This window comes from Anomaloglossus baeobatrachus, chromosome 3 (assembly GCF_048569485.1).
Source record: "Anomaloglossus baeobatrachus isolate aAnoBae1 chromosome 3, aAnoBae1.hap1, whole genome shotgun sequence".
Taxonomy (NCBI): domain Eukaryota; kingdom Metazoa; phylum Chordata; class Amphibia; order Anura; family Aromobatidae; genus Anomaloglossus; species Anomaloglossus baeobatrachus.
The window spans coordinates 645,026,638-645,050,640 of NC_134355.1; positions in this window are offsets into that span (position 1 = coordinate 645,026,638).

A 24,003-nucleotide genomic window follows, 5' to 3' on the forward strand; every position below is an offset into this window, starting at 1 on the left:
TGGTTCTGCGATCCCAACCTATAGTGCTGCATCCAAAATCCCAATCACACCTTGCACCACACTCTGCCAGACACACCAGTGGGCTGCTAAGCTGGAATAGGGCCGCCCACCTAGGGGTCAGGCAGACTGGTGGGAGGGAGGAAGTCAGAGAGAGGAAGTGGAGAGCAAAGATTAGGCAGTCTTTATGTAGATCCCAAAGAGTGAGGAGCTGGGAGTTGGAGTTCCCGGGGAGTTAGAGGTTGGGTCGCAGACGGTGGTCTGAGCCGGAGGAGTCACAGACCCGGTCGCAGGGTATTGAGGCTGGCTTCCTGGATCCGGTCTTGGAGGACGGGAGGCATCTGAGCCTAATAACCGGTCCGGGACCGAAAGCACGGCGTGGTACTGGACCCTAGGTCGAGGAGTAGCTTCAAGCAACCCGGCAGTTAACCTGCGGAGGATAATGACTTTATGAACTGTCCCCACGAAGCTCAGAGATCGGGGGTAATAGCGCAAGGAGGGGGATAGGGCTTTCCAACCCATGCAGCCCACAGAAATCCCAAGTGTGAGCCCTTGAGAGCAAAGCTCCTCTACCAATAGTAGGGAGTGGGGCCCGGACAGCTTTATACCTACGGACCACCTGAACACTTCAAAATTTGTGCACTGCGGCAGGCTCCGGACCATCAGGCAGTATTGTAGGGGATGGATACCCGGACGGGCTCCCCCCAAGAGGGCAGCGGCATCCAGAGACTTGGTTTACCTTGTTGTCAGAGTCTGCTTTTCATCACCGATGCTGTTTGAGTGTGAGTGAGTACATGGTCCCCCCTGCTTGCCACTAGCCCTGCGATCCCTTGCACCCCACAATCCAGAGTCCCAGGGCCTTCCCTATCTGTGGAGGGAAATGTCATCTGGCTGCTCCACTCCATCTCCCCCGGGTACTTTCACCGGCAGCGGCGGTACTCCCCTTACCGCGAACCACAGGTGGCATCACGAACTATTATCCCCTGTAAATACCCCCTTTTACATTTGAGTTGCCGCCAGCCCCCGGGTCCGGAGACCTGTAACGGGGGCAGGGGGCGCCTCAGGGGGTGTAGTCGGGGTCTCTCGCCCAGGGGGCGGCAGGCTGACCCCCGGCCCGGCCGTCACTGTTAAAACGGAGGTGTTGTTTGTGGGGCAGAGTGTGGGTGGCAGGGACACTTCCATGTGGGCAATTTGCTTCTCGGTGACACCTTTTTCTCTCGGCTCACAGGCCTCTTCACCACTCCCAGTAAAGAGCCACAGACAGGCAGTTGATGAACCAAGAAACATTTTATTGAACACAGCTTCCACTCTTCTTTACACCTTTCAGCATCAAGTCACTTTGGTTTACAGGTTAAACTTCTTGCTGACGGTTTCCTCTTTCCCCGGTAACTTTCCCTTGCCTGCAGGGGACATGCGTTAACCCCCTAGTAGCTGCACACTGAACCCTGTTTCACTGTAGGGCAGATCTAGCACAAACTACCGGCTCCGGATAAGTTCTCACCTTTCCACTTCTTTGCCGGGGAACTGCTTTACTTGTTTTCTACGGGCGTTCCCATTTACCTTCACTTCTTTGTCAGGGCACTACCCTTCGCCTGCAGGGGCCACTTGTTATCCCCCTGATAGCTGCACTGCACAGTAGTACACACTACCGGCTTTGGGACTAGTCTTGACTCTTCCACTTCTTCTGCCACTGCACCACTTCCACACTCTGCCCCGTCACCTCAGACTTCTTTCTCCAGTCACATCTCACTGCACACTGAACTCTGCATTCAGAACCCTTCCTTCCCCACCTAGGCTGCCCTGCCCCTTCCTTCCCTGCCACTGTTACCAGGGGAACCACTGCTCTACACTGGCACCTAGTGGGGAAACAGTTTATGACAGGTAACATTTTACCATTAACATTTACAATTTGCCACCATACTACTGTGGCGTCTTCAGGGGGGAAAAACCGCTCTTTCACTACCAGGGGTTCGAGTACCCCTTACAGACCCTCGAGCCACAGCAATCCCGGATCCAAGCCATTCGACTGCTGCAGGGGCGGCACAAGAGCACTAGTCTCCCAACTGTAATAATACAAAGCAAGGTAAGAGAGACACATGGAGGGAAAACAGACACAGCAAGGAAAACACTTCAACCTCCTCCAATGCAGCTAAATAGCACAGCTGTAATAGTCCTGACTCCTCAGCTTCTTGCAGAAAGAGGCTCCTTCCAAAGTGGTCAGCAATAGAATGAGAATGTATAACCAGAGTCAGATGGTAAGACACATGACTTCTTATACTAAAGGCAACTGATCACAAAAGAGCTGCACCTGAGATTAAGGCTAAAAAGACAGCCAAATAGGAAAGAGTCCTTAACTCCTACAGTAATGATAGAAAGTAGATTCACCCAAATATAAGTTGTAGACCTGTGAACAACGAGTGTTGTGAACTTCTGGTCCCAGACTCGCCAGAGGTCTCCCCAGAGTGGAATACACACATGTAGTGATGAGCGAGTGTAATCATTACTATTTTCTACTTTCACGAATGGTACGGTACTCTGGTTACTCGTTATATTGTGAGTTTTTGTGTTCTTGCCTCGTGATATTCGTATGTCCTGCACCAGCAGGTTTAGAGCCTGATTTGCAGCCACTAAACATGCTGGGCTTCTTAACCAATCACAGTTGTGGCAGTACTGTGATTGGCTGGCCACGCAGTGTGATAGGGTCTAGAAAAGCCTTTCCGCCACCATTTTGCGCACATTACATTGCCAGCGTCTTTCTCCAAGTGCTTCATACTCACCGATCACCGGTGTGACGTGGCTGTCTCACTGCTCCTGGCCTCTCATTCTTCTTCAGTACTCACTCATTAGGCGCATACATATTCACTGCATCTGCTCATTAGGCTCATACATATTTGGTGTTTCTCCCAACCACCAGCATCATTGATTTGTTGCAGTCAGACCCACCTCCACTTTGAGTGACAGCTGTCCTGCTGCAACCAATCACAAATGCCAGTAGGCGGGTCTATATCGTACAGTAAAATAAATAATTAAAAAAACGGCTTGTGGTTCCCCCAATTTTGATACCCAGCAAAGATAAAGCTCCATAACTGGTTGGGTGGTATTCTCAGACTGGAGAGGCTTATGGTTATTAGGCTCTCCCAGCCTAAAAATATCAGCCAGCAGCTGCCTGGAATTGCCGCATCCTTTAGATGCCACAGTCCTGGAACTTTACCCAGCTCTTCCTGATTGTCCTGGTGCAGTGGCAATCAGGATAATAGGGAGTTAATGGCAACCCATAGCAGTCACTAAGTCCTAGATTAGTGATGGCAGGTGTCTATGAGACACCCCCTCAACACTAATCTGTAAGTGAAAGTAAATAAACACAAAAACCCCAAAAATCCTTTATTTGAAATAAAAGACAAAAACACACCCTCTTTCACCACTTTATTACCCTCCATACACTCCTCAGGTCCGACGTAATCCACACGAGGACCCACGACACTTCCAGCACTGCTACATGTGACGCTCACAGCGTGCACCTTAGAACAAGACTGCCGACTGTGAGGTTCAGGATGCAACTGAAGTGAGCTGCACAATCTGTGTGCGTGTCACTCAGAATGAACGCCGGTGAACTGCCGCGACATACGCCGTCCTGCGGGGTCTGCAGCTTTGATTTCAGAGGTTCAGCTGAGTTTATTCTGATAGCATGTCACTCAGAATGAATGGGGGTGAACCCATGGCATCACTGCCATGAGACACACCATCCTGTGAGGCCCACAGCTGTGATGTAGGCCCCTCATCCCCCTGGCTGGCATCACACTAGCAAAGTCCGGATCATCTAAGCTTCTAAACTCCTCCATCCCACCCACAAGGATTTGCATGCTGCCTGGAAGGGTTTACAGTGATATCATTCCTCTGGCTATTTTTCTGGCCAGGACCAGATCTACCCTTCTACAGAGGGTGTAACTGGCCTTTGCCTGCCAGGGGGGTTCTTTCAGGGAATGGTCACCTTCCCAACTGGCTGGACTATACCCCACAGCAGGGGACGCAGTTGCACCAATCCCAGTTCTCAGGATCCCGCTTATCCATGGTCCAGGACTGGCTCATAGGGTCCACAAATTCTACACTCTGTTGGGGGCTCTTTATCAATTTCTCCTCCCAGGACTCTCGTGCAATTTCCCCTCTGTTGCCCCTTTTTGTTTGCCGTGCTCATCTCGACTAACTGTTTCCTGGTCATCTTGTGATCATTTACCATATCATACATTAACAATATCAAATACAGTATGCAGGAGATACAGCAAGTTTGCAGGTCTGGGGTGGGCTGAGCCCAGCACCCTCCTTACAGCGGGTCACTCAGAATGAACGTAGGTGAAACCGTGACATCACTGCCGTGACAAACGCCATACTGTGGGGCCCGCAGCTATGAAGTCAGAGGTTCACCTGAGTTCATTTTAATTGTGTGGCTCTGTCTGCACTCACAGCGGACCACCATGCTCTATGACGCTCGCTGTGACAGGACAGGGATGTATTAGAGCTAAATCTCCATGGGACCTCATGTGGATTACTTCAGACTTGCAGGGGTGTTTGGGAGCTAATAAAATGGTGAAAGAGGGTGCTTTTTGTCTTTTATTCCAAATAATGGATTTTTGGGTGTTTGTGTTTATTTACTTTTTACTTACAGATTAATGATGGGGGTGTCTCATAGACACCTGCCATCACCAATCTAGGACTTGGTGTCTGCTGTGGGCTACCATTAACTCCCTCATTATCTCGATTGCCACCACACTAGGGCAATCGAGAAGAGCTGAGTAAAGTGCTGAGACTTTCACATCTAATGGATGTGACAATTCTGGGCAGCTGCTGTCTGATATTTTAGGCTGGGGAGAACCTAATAACCATAGGCATCCCCAGTCTGAGAATACTAGCCCCCAGCTGTGGGGCTTTATCTCGGCTGGGTATCAAAATTGGGGATACCGCATTTTTTATTTATTTATTTATTTTACTGTATGGTATAGACCTGACTACTTGCAACGAATACACGAATATTACAAAGTACTCGTTACGAGTATAGCGATTACGAAAAGATTATGGTACTCGCTCATTTCTACACACATGACATATGTGGCGCCCCTGAGGATTTCGTCGCCACAGAGGTACTGCACCTCAGCCAGAGGTGTGGTATCCTATCCTGGGTGAGCAGTCTGTCAGAGAAGTGACAGTTGAGAGGAGTCTGTGAGAGGGTCTGTGACAGAAAGTCTGAGAGAAAGGAGTGAGAAGACTTGGTTTTTGGTGAAGACCCTGGGCCCTGCTAGGACCAGGTGACACTGAGGAAAGGGTTCCAGAGTGCCACGGATGTTCAGGAGGCCTTCGTGGACTTGTTCCACCAAGAACACCGGGGTGGAGGAATCTAGTCGCAACACCGGGGACGGTCCCCAGGCTAAAGGAGGAAAACATTTCCCTTTAGTAATCTGAAGGCTCGGGAGATTGCTGCAGGCACCCGAGGTCACAACCTGCCACCCATCACCTGCAAGGGGGAGCAATAAAAAGACTGAGGTCAACCACCCTTTGGACAGGCTCGGTGGCGGAGGCGCAGGACAGTCTAGTGAAGGTCAGCGCTAGTGAGACAACCAGGGAAGGCACATTGAGGGGTGCACCGGTACTGACCCTTGAACTATTCAGGATCAGCGGAGGCCCGGAACAATGAATCCTGGCACACCACGGGGTAACCGGTCAGCTGCAATATTGGAACCAACTGTGAGTAAAAACATCTTAACTGCAAAGCCCCGTGTCGTCTGCTTCTTCCTGCACCTCATCAACATCCACCATGAACTTTACTAACGGTTGCCCCGGGGTACCCGCTCCACCTGTGGGGAGCAAGAAACACCTCAGCTGCCACAACACCAGCCCCGGAGGTCCCGTCCAGCAGCCGCGGCTGCAAAGCCGCCATCCACAGGTGTTGTCACGAATCTTATATAAACTTTATTACCATCTCCCCCAATACCGCCATATTAATTGAGTCCGCCAGGGTCACGGAGTCAGGCCCAGCCACCGCTGACTACCCCGGACTAGTCCGGCCGACACCGAGTCACCTAAGCCCCCGGGGCGGGCGAGTCACATAAACTTATGCAAAAAAGTTGACAAAATCTTTCTAATTAGGGACATTTTATCTGTGTTGGACATTAACAGACTTGAAAAAATCAAGTAAAAATTCATTGTTTCCTGCGTGGGAATAAATGACTTCTATTTTGCATATTCAGCCATCACGGCATTCAATTGTTTGTATACACAGTCTAGTCAGTCAACTCAAAGGAGTCGAGGATTTTTTATGTGGGAGGTGTAAAGTGTACAGCTATTTGGAAGGTTACTGTTTTCTAAAGTCAACATCAACATGCTGAACCTTACGGTCGGCCATATCGTCTTGTGTATTGTAAAGAAACATTTCTCGATTGCTTCTATCTAGAAGGTTAAATGCAATCTCATCCTTAACTGCGAATATTATGTAACTGGCATTGTGTACAAGTAAATGTAACAGAGCACCGAGCTCCCGGTAATGCGCCATAAGGAGAACTTGATACAGTTAAGTAAACATTATATTCAGATGTCACTCCATGTCAGCCGGGAAGTTCTGTTGAACCTTTTATCTCAGTGTCAGAAAATGTCAATTTGTCTCGAAGGCAGTATATACCTTTCAAGACAAAATAGAAAAACGCTCAATTTGTAAGATGAGTCAGTGCTCCAGACCCAGTATCACTGTCATAAAAAAAAGAAAATTGTCAAACAGAGCCGGGAATAAAAACTAACACAGAGTGATAAGTCCCAAAACAACACTGTGTAGCGGTGGCAAGGGTCCGCGACCACATATCAACATATCAAAACAACAACCCGCAGATTGGCTTTGTTCATAGTTTCTTCCCCATGGCTGAACTTTATGACGACTACTTTTTTTTTCTTGAAAGTTGTCTTTTTCTTTCTTGGCTTGAATCAATGTGACTGGTGAGTAGAGTTGAGCGCGGTTCGTGGTTCGTGGTTCTCCAGTTCGCGGCTCGAGTGATTTTGGGGCATGTTCTAGATCGAACTAGAACTCGAGCTTTTTGCAAAAGCTCGGTAGTTCTAGAAACGTTCGAGAACGGTTCTAGCAGCCAAAAAACAGCTAAATCCTAGCTTGGTTTCTGCTGTAATAGTGTAAGTCACTCTGTGAATCAAACTATTATCACATTTCAGTGTATAGTGTGCGTGAACAGCGCCTTCAGATCACTGCTGTTTCTATAATGGCGATCGCCATTTTTTTTTTTTTTTTTTCTTGTCTTCCTTCCCTAAGCGCGCGCGTCTTGTGGGGCGGGCCAGCATGTCAGCCAATCCCAGACACACACACAGCTAAGTGGACTTTGAGCCAGAGAAGCAACGGCATGTGTGATAGGATCTGCATGTCACATGTCCCTGCATTATAAAACCGGACATTTTCTTCACGGACGCCATTATCTGCCTTCTGCGTCTTTGGTGTCAGACATCACTGTCGCAGCTCCGTCTTCCTGAGTCCTATAGCCGATACAGCTGTATGCGCTGCATACACAGCGTTAGACAGCTTAGGGAGAGCACTTTATAGCAGTCCTTTTAAGGGCTCCAACCGGCAGGGTCAGAGAGCCATAGGTGACAGGTCCTGCAAACAGCAACAGCGTCTGTGTAGCCCAGGTCAGGGATTTCCTACCTGCATTTCACCATTAGGAGGGAATAGAAAGGCAGTCTTCCATTCCTCTACCCAGAGCACCACAATCCTGCCACTGTACCCTCTTGTCCTCTGCACACTCCAACTGATAACTAAGCCATTATACTAGCAAACACTCAGTGTACCTAGTGGCATCCTATACGTGGCTATTGGACTTTGCTATAGTCCCACTAGTGCAAAGACATTTGCAGAGCGCGTCTGCCTGCATTGCACACTACAACTCATTCTAACCAAGCCATTATACTAGCAAACACTCAGTGTACCTAGTGGCATCCTATACGTGGCTATTGGACTTTGCTATAGTCCCACTAGTGCAAAGACATTTGCAGAGCGCGTCTGCCTGCGTTGCACACTACAACTCATTCTAACCAAGCCATTATACTAGCAAACACTCAGTGTACCTAGTGGCATCCTATACGTGGCTATTGGACTTTGCTATAGTCCCACTAGTGCAAAGACATTTGCAGAGCGCGTCTGCCTGCGTTGCACACTACAACTCATTCTAACCAAGCCATTATACTAGCAAACACTCAGTGTACCTAGTGGCATCCTATACGTGGCTATTGGACTTTGCTATAGTCCCACTAGTGCAAAGACATTTGCAGAGCGCGTCTGCCTGCGTTGCACACTACAACTCATTCTAACCAAGCCATTATACTAGCAAACACTCAGTGTACCTAGTGGCATCCTATACGTGGCTATTGGACTTTGCTATAGTCCCACTAGTGCAAAGACATTTGCAGAGCGCGTCTGCCTGCGTTGCACACTACAACTCATTCTAACCAAGCCATTATACTAGCAAACACTCAGTGTACCTAGTGGCATCCTATACGTGGCTATTGGACTTTGCTATAGTCCCACTAGTGCAAAGACATTTGCAGAGCGCGTCTGCCTGCGTTGCACACTACAACTCATTCTAACCAAGCCATTATACTAGCAAACACTCAGTGTACCTAGTGGCATCCTATACGTGGCTATTGGACTTTGCTATAGTCCCACTAGTGCAAAGACATTTGCAGAGCGCGTCTGCCTGCGTTGCACACTACAACTCATTCTAACCAAGCCATTATACTAGCAAACACTCAGTGTACCTAGTGGCATCCTATACGTGGCTATTGGACTTTGCTATAGTCCCACTAGTGCAAAGACATTTGCAGAGCGCGTCTGCCTGCGTTGCACACTACAACTCATTCTAACCAAGCCATTATACTAGCAAACACTCAGTGTACCTAGTGGCATCCTATACGTGGCTATTGGACTTTGCTATAGTCCCACTAGTGCAAAGACATTTGCAGAGCGCGTCTGCCTGCGTTGCACACTACAACTCATTCTAACCAAGCCATTATACTAGCAAACACTCAGTGTACCTAGTGGCATCCTATACGTGGCTATTGGACTTTGCTATAGTCCCACTAGTGCAAAGACATTTGCAGAGCGCGTCTGCCTGCGTTGCACACTACAACTCATTCTAACCAAGCCATTATACTAGCAAACACTCAGTGTACCTAGTGGCATCCTATACGTGGCTATTGGACTTTGCTATAGTCCCACTAGTGCAAAGACATTTGCAGAGCGCGTCTGCCTGCGTTGCACACTACAACTCATTCTAACCAAGCCATTATACTAGCAAACACTCAGTGTACCTAGTGGCATCCTATACGTGGCTATTGGACTTTGCTATAGTCCCACTAGTGCAAAGACATTTGCAGCACGTCTGCCTGCGTTGCACACTCCAACTAATTATAACTAAGTTGCATTGTCAGGGATATTTATTCTTTATTATTCTGCTGTTAATAAAGCTAGACCACCACTGCAATCTTCACCACCTCTCAATTTTTACTACCACATTTTCAGTCCACAATCTTGTCGCAATCAACATGAGTGGCAAAATGACAGATGCTGGTGGAAAGGGGAAGAGGCGTGGTGGAAAAGGCAAAAAAGGTTTTGTCCGTGGGGAAGGTGGCAAAGCTCCATTATCATCTGCTGAAGATAGACCATCTACCAGCAAAAGTAAGATGTCTACTACTTACCGTGGACAATCCGATGTGCTCCCTTTTTTACGGACACGAACAACAGGAAGAAAGGTAGATGATGGGCAAAAAAGGAAAATGCTTGAATGGATCTCAAGTGGTCCAACAAGTGCCCTCTCAGCCACTTCAAGTACCGCATCCAAAAAACACCAGTCCTCTGAGTTGTCATCCCAATCACACTTGATTTCTCCCAGCTCTGAAGTCTCCATCAGCCCTGCACAGTATGGTGGAACTGAGATGGCTGAGTCTGCAGAGCTGTTCAGTCACACTATAGCCTGGGAATCAGAGGTCTGCTCCCAAGCTACAGTGAGTACAGAACAGGAAATGGTCTGCAGTGATGCCCAGAACCTTTGTGACTCAGATTCAGGCCGTGAGGACCAAGTTTCTGAGCATAATGTTGACCCTTTGTCACAAACTGTAACACCTGTGGTTATAGACAATGAGGAACATACTGATGAAGATGAGACGCAGATACCCGATTGGGATGACAACTTAAATATTCCGTCAGGGCAAGAAGAGGCTCGGTCTGAGGGGGAGGGGAGTGCAAACACAACAATTGATGATGACGTTCTAGATCCCACCTACTGTCAACCCCCAGTCAGGCACTCGAGGAGGTCAACAGAGGCGGTGGAGGAGGATGCAACCGACGACGAAGTTACCTTGCGCCTTCCTGGACAGAGTCGGAGCACTGGTAGCACGTCTACAACTGCATCCTCAGCCACCACTCTGCCTATGAGCATTATTCGGGGTGGATCAACAGGTCGCATGGCCTCTAAGCCTTGCCTAGCCTGGTCCTTTTTTCACATCGAAAAAGATCGCCCAACTCATGTGATATGTAACATTTGTCATGATTCTCTTAGTAGAGGTCAAAAGCTCAGCAGTTTGACAACTTCTTCCATGAATCGTCACATGAATAAATATCATAAGTCCCGGTGGGAAGCTCACCGTGCTGCAATGCGGCCTAGCGGAGCGAACCATCCACCGCCCGCCCCTTCCACTGCATCCGCGCGCTCTTCATCTTCTAGGACTGTGGGGACAGCTGCCACACCTGTTTTTCCACGCAAAACTTCCACCACTGTAACCGCAACAGGCAGTTTGCTTGTAAGGTCGTCAGTTGGTTTGGAAGGGGAAACAAGTGAGTGTGTACAGCTCTCTCAGACATCGATAGCACCAACGTTGGATGAAGGCAACATCATGTCTCCGCCTGCACTTTCCTCACAAACCTGCATTTTTCCAGGGACACCCTACTCAACACCGTCTACACACAGCAGCCAGATCTCTGTCCCTCAGATGTGGTCAAATAAAAGGCCACTTCCTCCGACCCATGACAAAGCTAAGAGGTTGACTCTATCCCTCTGTAAGCTGTTGGCTACCGAAATGCTGCCTTTCCGCCTAGTGGACACACAGGATTTTAGAGACCTTATGTCTGTCGCTGTGCCCCAGTACCAGATGCCTAGTCGCCACTACTTCTCTAAGAAAGGTGTGCCCGCGCTACACCAGCATGTCGCACACAACATCACCGCTTCCTTGAGAAACTCTGTGTGTGAACGGGTGCATTTCACCACCGATACTTGGACCAGTAAGCATGGACAGGGACGTTACATGTCGCTGACTGGGCACTGGGTAACTATGGTGATAGATGGTGAAGGGTCTGCTGCACAAGTCTTGCCGTCCCCACGACTTGTGTGTCAATCCTCTGTCTGTCCAAGTTCCGCCACTGCTTCTGCATCCTCCACCTCATCTGGGTCCTCCACCTCCGCCCCAAGCCTGCCTGGTCAGGCCACCAGCGTTCTCACTGCGCAGAAGGAATCACGCACCCCTCATTACTATGCTGGCAGCAGAGCGCAACGGCATCAGGCGGTCTTTAGCTTGACATGTCTTGGTAATAAGAGTCACACAGCTGAGGAGTTGTGGTCAGCTTTGCGGTCCGAGTTTAATAAATGGTTGTCTCCACTCAAACTGCAGCCTGGTAAGGCCGTGTGCGACAATGCTGCAAACCTGGGTGCGGCACTTCGCCTGGGCAAGGTGACACACGTACCTTGTATGGCTCACGTGTTGAACCTTGTCGTGCAGCAATTTTTAACACACTATCCCGGCCTAGATGGCCTTCTGAACAGGGCACGAAAACTGTCAGCTCACTTCCGCCGTTCAAGCGCCGCAGCAGAGCGACTTGCATCGCTCCAGAAGTCTTTCGGCCTGCCGGTTCATCGCCTGAAATGCGATGTGGCGACACGCTGGAATTCAACTCTCCACATGTTACAGCGACTGTGGCAGCACCGCAGAGCCCTGGTGCAATACGTCATGACGTATAGCCTGGGCCAACGAGATGCAGAGGTGGGGCAGATCACCCTGATGGAGTGGTCTCAGATCAAGGACCTATGCACCCTTCTGCACAGTTTCGACATGGCGACGAATATGTTTAGCGCTGACAATGCCATTATCAGCATGACGATTCCAGTCATTTACATGCTGGAGCACACGCTAAACACTATTCGGAGTCAGGGGGTGGGACAACATGAAGGGGAGGAACTACAGGAGGATTCATATGCGCAAGGGACAACAACATCACCAAGGTCCAGACGTTCATCATCACCAACGCAGCAGGCATGGGACCATGGGGGACAGGGATCGACAAGGGCGCATAGTAGCAGGCGAAATGTTGAGCAAGGTGCAGGAGAACATGAAGAAATGGAGGACGAACTGTCCATGGACATGGAAGACTCAGCGGATGAGGGAGACCTTGGTCAAATTTCAGTTGAAAGAGGTTGGGGTCAGATGTCAGAGGAAGAAAGAACGGGTAGCACCTCTATGCCACAAACACAGCATGGACTTGGTCCGCATGGCTGCGCAAGACACATGAGTGCCTTTTTGTTGCACTACCTCCAACATGACAGTCGTATTGTCAAAATTAGAAGTGATGATGACTACTGGATTGCCACACTATTAGATCCCCGGTACAAGTCCAAATTTTGTGACATAATTCCAGCCATAGAAAGGGACGCACGTATGCAGGAGTATCAGCAGAAGCTGTTACTAGATCTTAGCTCGGCTTTTCCACCAAACAACCGTGCAGGTGCAGGGAGTGAATCTCCCAGTTGTAACTTGACAAACATGGGACGGTCTCGTCATCTTCAACAGTCTACCCGTACCAGTAGGACCTTTTCTGGTGCCGGTAACAGCAATTTTATGGAATCTTTTCATAATTTTTTTAGACCCTCTTTTGCAAGGCCACCAGAGACAACAAGTCTGACACATAGTCAACGGCTGGAGAGGATGATACAGGAGTATCTCCAAATGAACATCGATGCCATGACTGTGCAACTGGAGCCTTGCTCCTTTTGGGCTTCAAACCTACAAAAATGGCCAGAGCTCGCAACTTACGCCTTGGAGATTTTGTCGTGTCCAGCTGCCAGCGTTGTCTCTGAACGTGTATTCAGTGCTGCTGGGTGTGTGCTGACAGATAAGCGCACGCGTCTGTCCAGTGACAATGTGGACAGACTGACGTTCATCAAAATGAACAAGTCATGGATCCAGAAGGAATTTACTACCCCTGTGTCATCCTGGGGAGAGTAAATGCTTGTGGATTTGGAATGTGCTTGATGCAAATCAAAACATCCTGTTTGCAACTAGGGCCCAAGTGCTGCCACTGATGGGGTGGGTGTCTGTGTGGCCCAATTTTTGGAAAAAAGGGAGACTCCGCTTGGAGTAACCCTTGCTTGCTGTGTTTTTAAAAGAAGCCAAGATGAACAGAGCTGGGATCAGGAAAGACTTTGCTACCTACCCCGGTGTCATCCTGGGGACGGCTAAGAATAGCGTATTTTTGAATGTGCTTGATGCAAATCAAAACATCCTGTTTGCAACTAGGGCCCAAGTGCTGCCACTGATGGGGTGGGTGTCTGTGTGGCCCAATTTTTGGAAAAAAGGGAGACTCCGCTTGGAGTAACCCTTGCTTACATTGTTTTTAAAAGAAGCCAAGATGAACAAGTCATGGGTCAGCAAAGACTTTGCTACCTACCCCGGTGTCATCCTGGGGACGGCTAAGAATAGCGTATTTTTGAATGTGCTTGATGCAAATCAAAACATCCTGTTTGCAACTAGGGCCCAAGTGCTGCCACTGATGGGGTGGGTGTCTGTGTGGCCCAATTTTTGGAAAAAAGGGAGACTCCGCTTGGAGTAACCCTTGCTTACATTGTTTTTAAAAGAAGCCAAGATGAACAAGTCATGGGTCAGCAAAGACTTTGCTACCTACCCCGGTGTCATCCTGGGGACGGCTAAGAATAGCGTATTTTTGAATGTGCTTGATGCAAATCAAAACATCCTGTTTGCAACTAGGGCCCAAGTGCTGCCACTGATGGGGTGGGTGTCTGTGTGGCCCAATTTTTGGAAAAAAGGGAGACTCCGCTTGGAGTAACCCTTGCTTGCTGTGTTTTTAAAAGAAGCCAAGATGAACAGAGCTGGGATCAGGAAAGACTTTGCTACCTACCCCGGTGTCATCCTGTGGACGGCTAAGAATAGCGTATTTTTGAATGTGCTTGATGCAAATCAAAACATCCTGTTTGCAACTAGGGCCCAAGTGCTGCCACTGATGGGGTGGGTGTCTGTGTGGCCCAATTTTTGGAAAAAAGGGAGACTCCGCTTGGAGTAACCCTTGCTTACATTGTTTTTAAAAGAAGCCAAGATGAACAAGTCATGGGTCAGCAAAGACTTTGCTACCTACCCCGGTGTCATCCTGGGGACGGCTAAGAATAGCGTATTTTTGAATGTGCTTGATGCAAATCAAAACATCCTGTTTGCAACTAGGGCCCAAGTGCTGCCACTGATGGGGTGGGTGTCTGTGTGGCCCAATTTTTGGAAAAAAGGGAGACTCCGCTTGGAGTAACCCTTGCTTACATTGTTTTTAAAAGAAGCCAAGATGAACAAGTCATGGGTCAGCAAAGACTTTGCTACCTACCCCAGTGTCATCCTGTGGACGGCTAAGAATAGCGTATTTTTGAATGTGCTTGATGCAAATCAAAACATCCTGTTTGCAACTAGGGCCCAAGTGCTGCCACTGATGGGGTGGGTGTCTGTGTGGCCCAATTTTTGGAAAAAAGGGAGACTCCGCTTGGAGTAACCCTTGCTTGCTGTGTTTTTAAAAGAAGCCAAGATGAACAGAGCTGGGATCAGGAAAGACTTTGCTACCTACCCCGGTGTCATCCTGTGGACGGCTAAGAATAGCGTATTTTTGAATGTGCTTGATGCAAATCAAAACATCCTGTTTGCAACTAGGGCCCAAGTGCTGCCACTGATGGGGTGGGTGTCTGTGTGGCCCAATTTTTGGAAAAAAGGGAGACTCCGCTTGGAGTAACCCTTGCTTGCTGTGTTTTTAAAAGAAGCCAAGATGAACAGAGCTGGGATCAGGAAAGACTTTGCTACCTACCCCGGTGTCATCCTGTGGACGGCTAAGAATAGCGTATTTTTGAATGTGCTTGATGCAAATCAAAACATCCTGTTTGCAACTAGGGCCCAAGTGCTGCCACTGATGGGGTGGGTGTCTGTGTGGCCCAATTTTTGGAAAAAAGGGAGACTCCGCTTGGAGTAACCCTTGCTTACATTGTTTTTAAAAGAAGCCAAGATGAACAAGTCATGGGTCAGCAAAGACTTTGCTACCTACCCCGGTGTCATCCTGGGGACGGCTAAGAATAGCGTATTTTTGAATGTGCTTGATGCAAATCAAAACATCCTGTTTGCAACTAGGGCCCAAGTGCTGCCACTGATGGGGTGGGTGTCTGTGTGGCCCAATTTTTGGAAAAAAGGGAGACTCCGCTTGGAGTAACCCTTGCTTGCTGTGTTTTTAAAAGAAGCCAAGATGAACAGAGCTGGGATCAGGAAAGACTTTGCTACCTACCCCGGTGTCATCCTGGGGACGGCTAAGAATAGCGTATTTTTGAATGTGCTTGATGCAAATCAAAACATCCTGTTTGCAACTAGGGCCCAAGTGCTGCCACTGATGGGGTGGGTGTCTGTGTGGCCCAATTTTTGGAAAAAAGGGAGACTCCGCTTGGAGTAACCCTTGCTTGCTGTGTTTTTAAAAGAAGCCAAGATGAACAGAGCTGGGATCAGGAAAGACTTTGCTACCTACCCCGGTGTCATCCTGTGGACGGCTAAGAATAGCGTATTTTTGAATGTGCTTGATGCAAATCAAAACATCCTGTTTGCAACTAGGGCCCAAGTGCTGCCACTGATGGGGTGGGTGTCTGTGTGGCCCAATTTTTGGAAAAAAGGGAGACTCCGCTTGGAGTAACCCTTGCTTACATTGTTTTTAAAAGAAGCCAAGATGAACAAGTCATGGGTCAGCAAAGACTTTGCTACCTACCCCGGTGTCATCCTGGGGACGGCTAAGAATAGCGTATTTTTGAATGTGCTTGATGCAAATCAAAACATCCTGTTTGCAACTAGGGCCCAAGTGCTGCCACTGATGGGGTGGGTGTCTGTGTGGCCCAATTTTTGGAAAAAAGGGAGACTCCGCTTGGAGTAACCCTTGCTTGCTGTGTTTTTAAAAGAAGCCAAGATGAACAGAGCTGGGATCAGGAAAGACTTTGCTACCTACCCCGGTGTCATCCTGTGGACGGCTAAGAATAGCGTATTTTTGAATGTGCTTGATGCAAATCAAAACATCCTGTTTGCAACTAGGGCCCAAGTGCTGCCACTGATGGGGTGGGTGTCTGTGTGGCCCAATTTTTGGAAAAAAGGGAGACTCCGCTTGGAGTAACCCTTGCTTACATTGTTTTTAAAAGAAGCCAAGATGAACAAGTCATGGGTCAGCAAAGACTTTGCTACCTACCCCGGTGTCATCCTGGGGACGGCTAAGAATAGCGTATTTTTGAATGTGCTTGATGCAAATCAAAACATCCTGTTTGCAACTAGGGCCCAAGTGCTGCCACTGATGGGGTGGGTGTCTGTGTGGCCCAATTTTTGGAAAAAAGGGAGACTCCGCTTGGAGTAACCCTTGCTTACATTGTTTTTAAAAGAAGCCAAGATGAACAAGTCATGGGTCAGCAAAGACTTTGCTACCTACCCCGGTGTCATCCTGGGGACGGCTAAGAATAGCGTATTTTTGAATGTGCTTGATGCAAATCAAAACATCCTGTTTGCAACTAGGGCCCAAGTGCTGCCACTGATGGGGTGGGTGTCTGTGTGGCCCAATTTTTGGAAAAAAGGGAGACTCCGCTTGGAGTAACCCTTGCTTGCTGTGTTTTTAAAAGAAGCCAAGATGAACAGAGCTGGGATCAGGAAAGACTTTGCTACCTACCCCGGTGTCATCCTGGGGACGGATAAGAATGGCGTATTTTTGAATGTGCTTGATGCAAATCTAGCTGTGAAGTGTACAACTGGGGCACAACTGCTGCCACTGAAGGGGTGGGTGTGTGGGGCCCAATTTTTGGAAAAAAGGGAGACTCCGCTTGGAGTCACCTTGCGGTGTTTTACATGACTTTAGAAGGGCGTGCCATGCCTATATCTGTGTGTCCTCCTCTTTTTCCTTGTCCAGCTGTTTTGTTTTCGCATGAGTACATGTCCTTGTCACTTTCCCATGTGTTTGTGTTGTGTTGTGAGTTGTTTGTCACCTTTTGGACACCTTTGAGGGTGTTTTCTAGGTGTTTTACTGTGTTTGTGATTGCCTGCCATTGTTTCCTATGGGCTCGAGTTCGGTTCGTCGAACGTTCGACGAGCCGAACTCGAGCCAGACCCCCCGTTCGGCGAACCGCCTCGAGCCGAACCGGGACCGGTTCGCTCATCTCTACTGGTGAGCTCATACTGACGGAAAGCATATACTTTATGTATATTTGAAAATTGGTTATCATAGATGTCACGGCTCCGCTTTGTGGAGTTTTTTGCATTTGGAAGTGCTCTTGTCACGGCTCCACTCTGCGGAGCATTTTGCATTTGAAAATGCTGTGCTATTTGTTTTGTGCACTTGCTGACAGGTTGTCTTTCAGCACTAGGTTCCATGCTGGTTTTGGGAGGTGCCTTCACAGATGCACCTCTTTCCTGGTGATTGCTCTGTTTCTTTACTAGGCTTGCTCTCTCTGAACTTCGCCAGTCGTTCTTCCTGTTCACTCAATGTGCTCTTGCCTCCTGTTTGGTGTAAGTTTTCTCATCTTTGCTTCTGACCTCAGACCTCTTCCTGACCACGTCTCTGTCTGCTCCCTGAAATGTATACATTACCTCCCGGCTTTTGACCTCTAACCTCTTCCTGACCACGTCTCTGTATGCTCCCCGAACGTTATACGTTACCTCCCAGATTTTGACCTCGGACCTCTTCCTGAGCACGTCTCTGTCTGCTCCCCGAACCCTATATGTTACCTCCCAGCTTCTGACCTTGGATCTCTTCCTGACCACGTGTCTGCTTCCCAAACCCTATACGTTACCTCCTGGCTTTTGACCTCGGACCTCTTCCTGACCATGTCTCTGTCTGCTCCCCGAATCTTATACTTTACCTCCTGGCTTTTGACCTCAGACCTCTTCCTCACCATGTCTCTGTCTGCTCCCTGATCCTTATATGTTACCTCCTGACTTTTGACCTCGGACCTATTCCTGACCACATCTCTGTCTGCTCCCTGAATCTTATACATTACCTCCTGGCTTGTGATCATGGCTTGTCTGATTACCCTTCTATTCATACTGATCGTAGTGTCTAGCATCATGATAGAAGAGAATGTACATTGGAAACGAAAAGGTGAAAGTTGTAGAGAGGAGTTAGGGTGAACTTGTCACAAGGTTTCGGCCACCAACATATGCAGCTGGGGTTTGGAATTGAAAGCATACCCCCATGCTAAAACTGGCAATTAATTACATTATCGAGAACAATGTAGAACAGTTCAGAGGCCGCAGACACATGCACATTGTGCAAATAGAGCCAAGAACGGCACAGCCCGCTGCACTGCGCATGCACTGTAAAGCAGAGCAAAGTATTTTTGTCTTCATTTAATCAATGTGATTTCTGCTGCTGAAGAAATCATCTCCAGAATAATGCATAAAACCTTTCACAACCTAATGTCGAAATAGCCATGTTCGAAATAGCCATTTTTGAAGTGCTAGAGGCTAACTGCAGACCCATAGCTGTCCCCAAACCTACTCTAAAAAAGGAATGTACAGTATCAGCAAAAACACTCATTGTGAAATGTTTTTTTTTTTAATAAATATTTATACCCTTTTATAAATATATACTGTTTATTATAATTTTTATTTTCATTATCAAAATCTGTTAGAAAATATAGATTTCTTTTTATGTTCAGCAACTGCACGGACATAGACTGATTTTGACACTAAAGAAATGTTTCCAGGGCAAACTATGATTTGCACAAAGGTCGTTTTGGAAAGATGGGGAGGAGGTGAGCTGTAAAACCCTTTATTGTGAATAGTGAATCCTGTGTTATCTACTGTATTCAGAGGTGTTATCAGTCATTGTACAGGAGGGAGAGGAGGCGAGTTGTGACATCACCAATTGTGAATGGGAGAACCTGTGTTATTTACTGTAAATAGAGGTGTTAGTCATTGTACAAGAGGAGGAGGTGAGCTGTGACATCGCGTGCTATGTACTGTGTATAGAGGTATTATCAGTCATTGTACAGGAGGAGGAGGTGAGCTGTGATATCACCTATTGTGAATTGTGGATTCTGTGTTATCTACTGTATATAGAGATGTTATCAGTCATTGTACAGTAGGGTGAGGAGGTGAGCTGTGACATCATCTATTGTGAACCGTGGATCCTATATTATCTCCTGTATATAGAAGTGTCATCTGTCATTGTAGAGGAGGAGGAGGTGAGCTGTTTCATCACCAATTGTGAATGGTGGATCCTGTGTTATCTACTATAGAGAGAGGTCAAACTAGTCATTGTTCAGTAGTAGGAGGAAGTAAGCTGTGACGTTCCCTAGAGTAAATAGTGGATCCTGTGTTATCCACCATATGTAGGGGTGTTATCAGTCATTGTACATCAGGGGGAGGAGGTGAGCTATGACATCACCTATTGTGAATGGTGGATCCTCTATTATCTACTATATAGAAAGGTTTTATCTGACATTGTACAGGAGGAGGAAGTGATCTGTGACATCATCTATTATGAATGATGGATCTTGTGTTATTTAATGTATATACAGTAGAGGTGTTTTTAGTCATTGCACAGAAGAGGAGGAGGTGAGCTGTGACACCCCCTATTGTGAATGATAGATTCTGTGTTATTTACTGTATATAGAGAGGTGTTATTAGTCATTGCACAGGAGGAGGTGAGCTGTGACATTATCTATTATGAATGATGGATCTTGTGTTATTTATTGTATACAGTTAGGTCCAGAAATATTTGGACAGTGACACAATTTTCGCGAGTTGGGCTCTGCATGCCACCACATTGGATTTGAAATGAAACCTCTACAACAGAATTCAAGTGCAGATTGTAACGTTTAATTTGAAGGTTTGAACAAAAATATCTGATAGAAATTGTAGGAATTGTCACATTTCTTTACAAACACTCCACATTTTAGGAGGTCAAAAGTAATTGGACAAATAAACCAAACCCAAACAAAATATTTTTATTTTCAATATTTTGTTGCGAATCCTTTGGAGGCAATCACTGCCTTAAGTCTGAAACCCATGGACATCACCAAACGCTGGGTTTCCTCCTTCTGAATGCTTTGCCAGGCCTTTACAGCTGCAGCCTTCAGGTCTTGCTTGTTTGTGGGTCTTTCCGTCTTAAGTCTGGATTTGAGCAAGTGAAATGCATGCTCAATTGGGTTAAGATCTGGTGATTGACTTGGCCATTGCAGAATGTTCCACTTTTTTGCACTCATGAACTCCTGGGTAGCTTTGGCTGTATGCTTGGGGTCATTGTCCATCTGTACTATGAAGCGCCGTCCGATCAACTTTGCGGCATTTGGCTGAATCTGGGCTGAAAGTATATCCCGGTACACTTCAGAATTCATCCGGCTACTCTTGTCTGCTGTTATGTCATCAATAAACACAAGTGACCCAGTGCCATTGAAAGCCATGCATGCCCATGCCATCACGTTGCCTCCACCATGTTTTACAGAGGATGTGGTGTGCCTTGGATCATGTGCCGTTCCCTTTCTTCTCCAAACTTTTTTCTTCCCATCATTCTGGTACAGGTTGATCTTGGTCTCATCTGTCCATAGAATACTTTCCAGAACTGAGCTGGCTTCATGAGGTGTTTTTCAGCAAATTTAACTCTGGCCTGTCTATTTTTGGAATTGATGAATGGTTTGCATCTAGATGTGAACCCTTTGTATTTACTTTCATGGAGTCTTCTCTTTACTGTTGACTTAGAGACAGATACACCTACTTCACTGAGAGTGTTCTGGACTTCAGTTGATGTTGTGAACGGGTTCTTCTTCACCAAAGAAAGTATGCGGCGATCATCCACCACTGTTGTCATCCGTGGACGCCCAGGCCTTTTTGAGTTCCCAAGCTCACCAGTCAATTCCTTTTTTCTCAGAATGTACCCGACTGTTGATTTTGCTACTCCAAGCATGTCTGCTATCTCTCTGATGGATTTTTTCTTTTTTTTCAGCCTCAGGATGTTCTGCTTCACCTCAATTGAGAGTTCCTTAGACCGCATGTTGTCTGGTCACAGCAACAGCTTCCAAATGCAAAACCACACACCTGTAATCAACCCCAGACCTTTTAACTACTTCATTGATTACAGGTTAACGAGGGAGACGCCTTCAGAGTGAATTGCAGCCCTTAGAGTCCCTTGTCCAATTACTTTTGGTCCCTTGAAAAAGAGGAGGCTATGCATTACAGAGCTATGATTCCTAAACCCTTTCTCCGATTTGGATGTGAAAACTCTCATATTGCAGCTGGGAGTGTGCACTTTCAGCCCATATTATATATATAATTGTATTTCTGAACATGTTTTTGTAAACAGCTAAAATAACAAAACTTGTGTCACTGTCCAAATATTTCTGCACCTAACTGTATAGAGGTATCAGTCATTGTACAGAAGGGAAGGAGGTGAACTGGGACATCCCCTATGGTGAATAGTAGATTCTTTGTTATTTAATGTATATAGGGGTGTTACCAGTTATTGTACAGAAGGGGAGGGGGTGAGCTATGCTATCATGTGAATGATCAATGCTATGTTATCTAATGTATATAGCAGTGTTATAACTAATGCAGAGGAGGAGGTGAGTTTGAGAATAGTGGATCCTGTATTATCCACTTTATATTTATGTGTTATCAGTCAATGTATTCCTGTCTGTGATAATAATGGAATAGCTTAAAAGACTTCTGCACAGAACAGGAAGAATGAGTCTATCACATTATTAAAAGCCTTATCAAATAGTTAAAAATAAAAACTATATACATTTAACATAAAAATGTTAATTAAACTAATGGTTATTTTTGATGATAGACTCCTATGAAGGTGATGCTTGAAAATTATATTCTGGGTGAAAGTCAAAGAAAAATGTTACTCAAAGTACGGGCGCACATTTATTAACAGTGGAATAAAGAAATAATTGTAAAATTAATTTTATTTTTATGTATAAATTCGAGTATAAAAACATTTATGAAAATAGATTCATTTTAATTAGTATTTCTGTAGACATTGTTTATCGCTGATGCCGTGTTTGATAATAATTCCCGGTATTAAATTATGGTGGTTATTTCTGCCTTCCACCATCTATAGGAATCCGATTCCTCCCGCTGTGTGACTTTATTTCCGCCAAACTCCTTGGTGATTTCTTATATATAATTTACAGCAGAGATATTATCCCATATATTATACTTGCTGCTCTTTTCTTGGCGCTGCTATAAAATGATATAATCGCAGATATGGGGAAGAGCAATGACCTCATGGATTATTGAGAAGAAATAGTATAGACATAAATAGTTATAAATCTACGAGAAACTACAAAAGCACAGGGGGATTCTGTTCTAAATAAATTAAGTCAGTATAAAATGCAAATAAATATATTTAATGGGTTAAAAAAAGCAACATTTTTTAAAGGAAAGCTTGGGGCTGAGGCAAATTTTACTAATAGTTCATGCGGAAAGTAGAAGAAACAAGTAACAGTTGACAGTAATTTGTTGTCATGGGGTTACTTTGCTTTCAGGCCTACGGCCTCTGCATAGATATATGAACTAATCTTCCAAAATTTTAATTACCGTATTTTTTGGATTATAAGACGCACTTTTCCTCCCAATAATTTGGGAGGAAAATGAGGGGTGCGTATTAAAATCCGAATGTAGCTTACCAGGAGGTGGAGAATGGTCGCTGTGCTGGCTGCCGTGCGGGCTGCGGTAGAGGCTGTGCTGGCTGTGGCGGTTGCTGTCTATGCGGGTGGCTCTCTGTGACGGTGGCTGTCTGTCTGTGTGGAGGGCTGTCTGTCAGTGCCGACAGCTGGCTGCTGGCTGTGTGGGTGGCTATGTGGAGCAGGGCGGTGCGGCGGGTGTCCCAGATGCTCTGGTTTTGAATGATGGTGCCCAGAGTCGGTGCATGCGCAGGTGTAGCTCTCGGCTCAAGATCTTATCTGCACACACGCTGTCTCTGGGTGCAATTTCTTTGAAGCCCACACTGCCAACAGAGCATCTGGGACACTCGTTGCACCACTCTGCTCCACACAGCCAGCACAGCCCGACTGCTGCCAGCACATTTCCCACTGCTGCCAGCACAGCCCAACTGTTGCCATCACAGCCCCCACCATTACCATCACAGCCTGTTACCACTGCCATCACAGACCCCACTGCTGCCAGCACAGACCCCACCTCTGCCAGCACAGCCCGACTGATGACATCACAGCCCCCACTGTTACGATCACAGCCCATTACCACTGCCATCACAGACCCCACTGCTGCCAGCATAGACCCCACCGCTGCCAGCACAGCCCAACTGATGCCATCACAGCCCCCACCGTTGCCATCACAGCCCGTTACTGCTGCCAGCACATACCCCACCACTGCCAGCACAGCCCGACTGATGCCATCACAGCCCCCACCATTGCCATCACAGGCCCTACCGCTGCCATCACAGAACCCACCACTGCCAGTACAGGCCCCACCGCAGCGCCTGCAGCATCACGCTAATCCAGCACTGCCCCTGCCTCCTGTGAACCCGATCCACCACCGCTACCACACCAAATTTGGTGTGCGTCTTATAATCCCATGCATCTTATAAAACGAAAAATACGGTAACCAGATTTGCTCAAATTCAGCCAACTAATTTTGATTTACTTCAAAATTTACTGACTCTGAATCAAATGTTCCTCTATTGCCATTTAA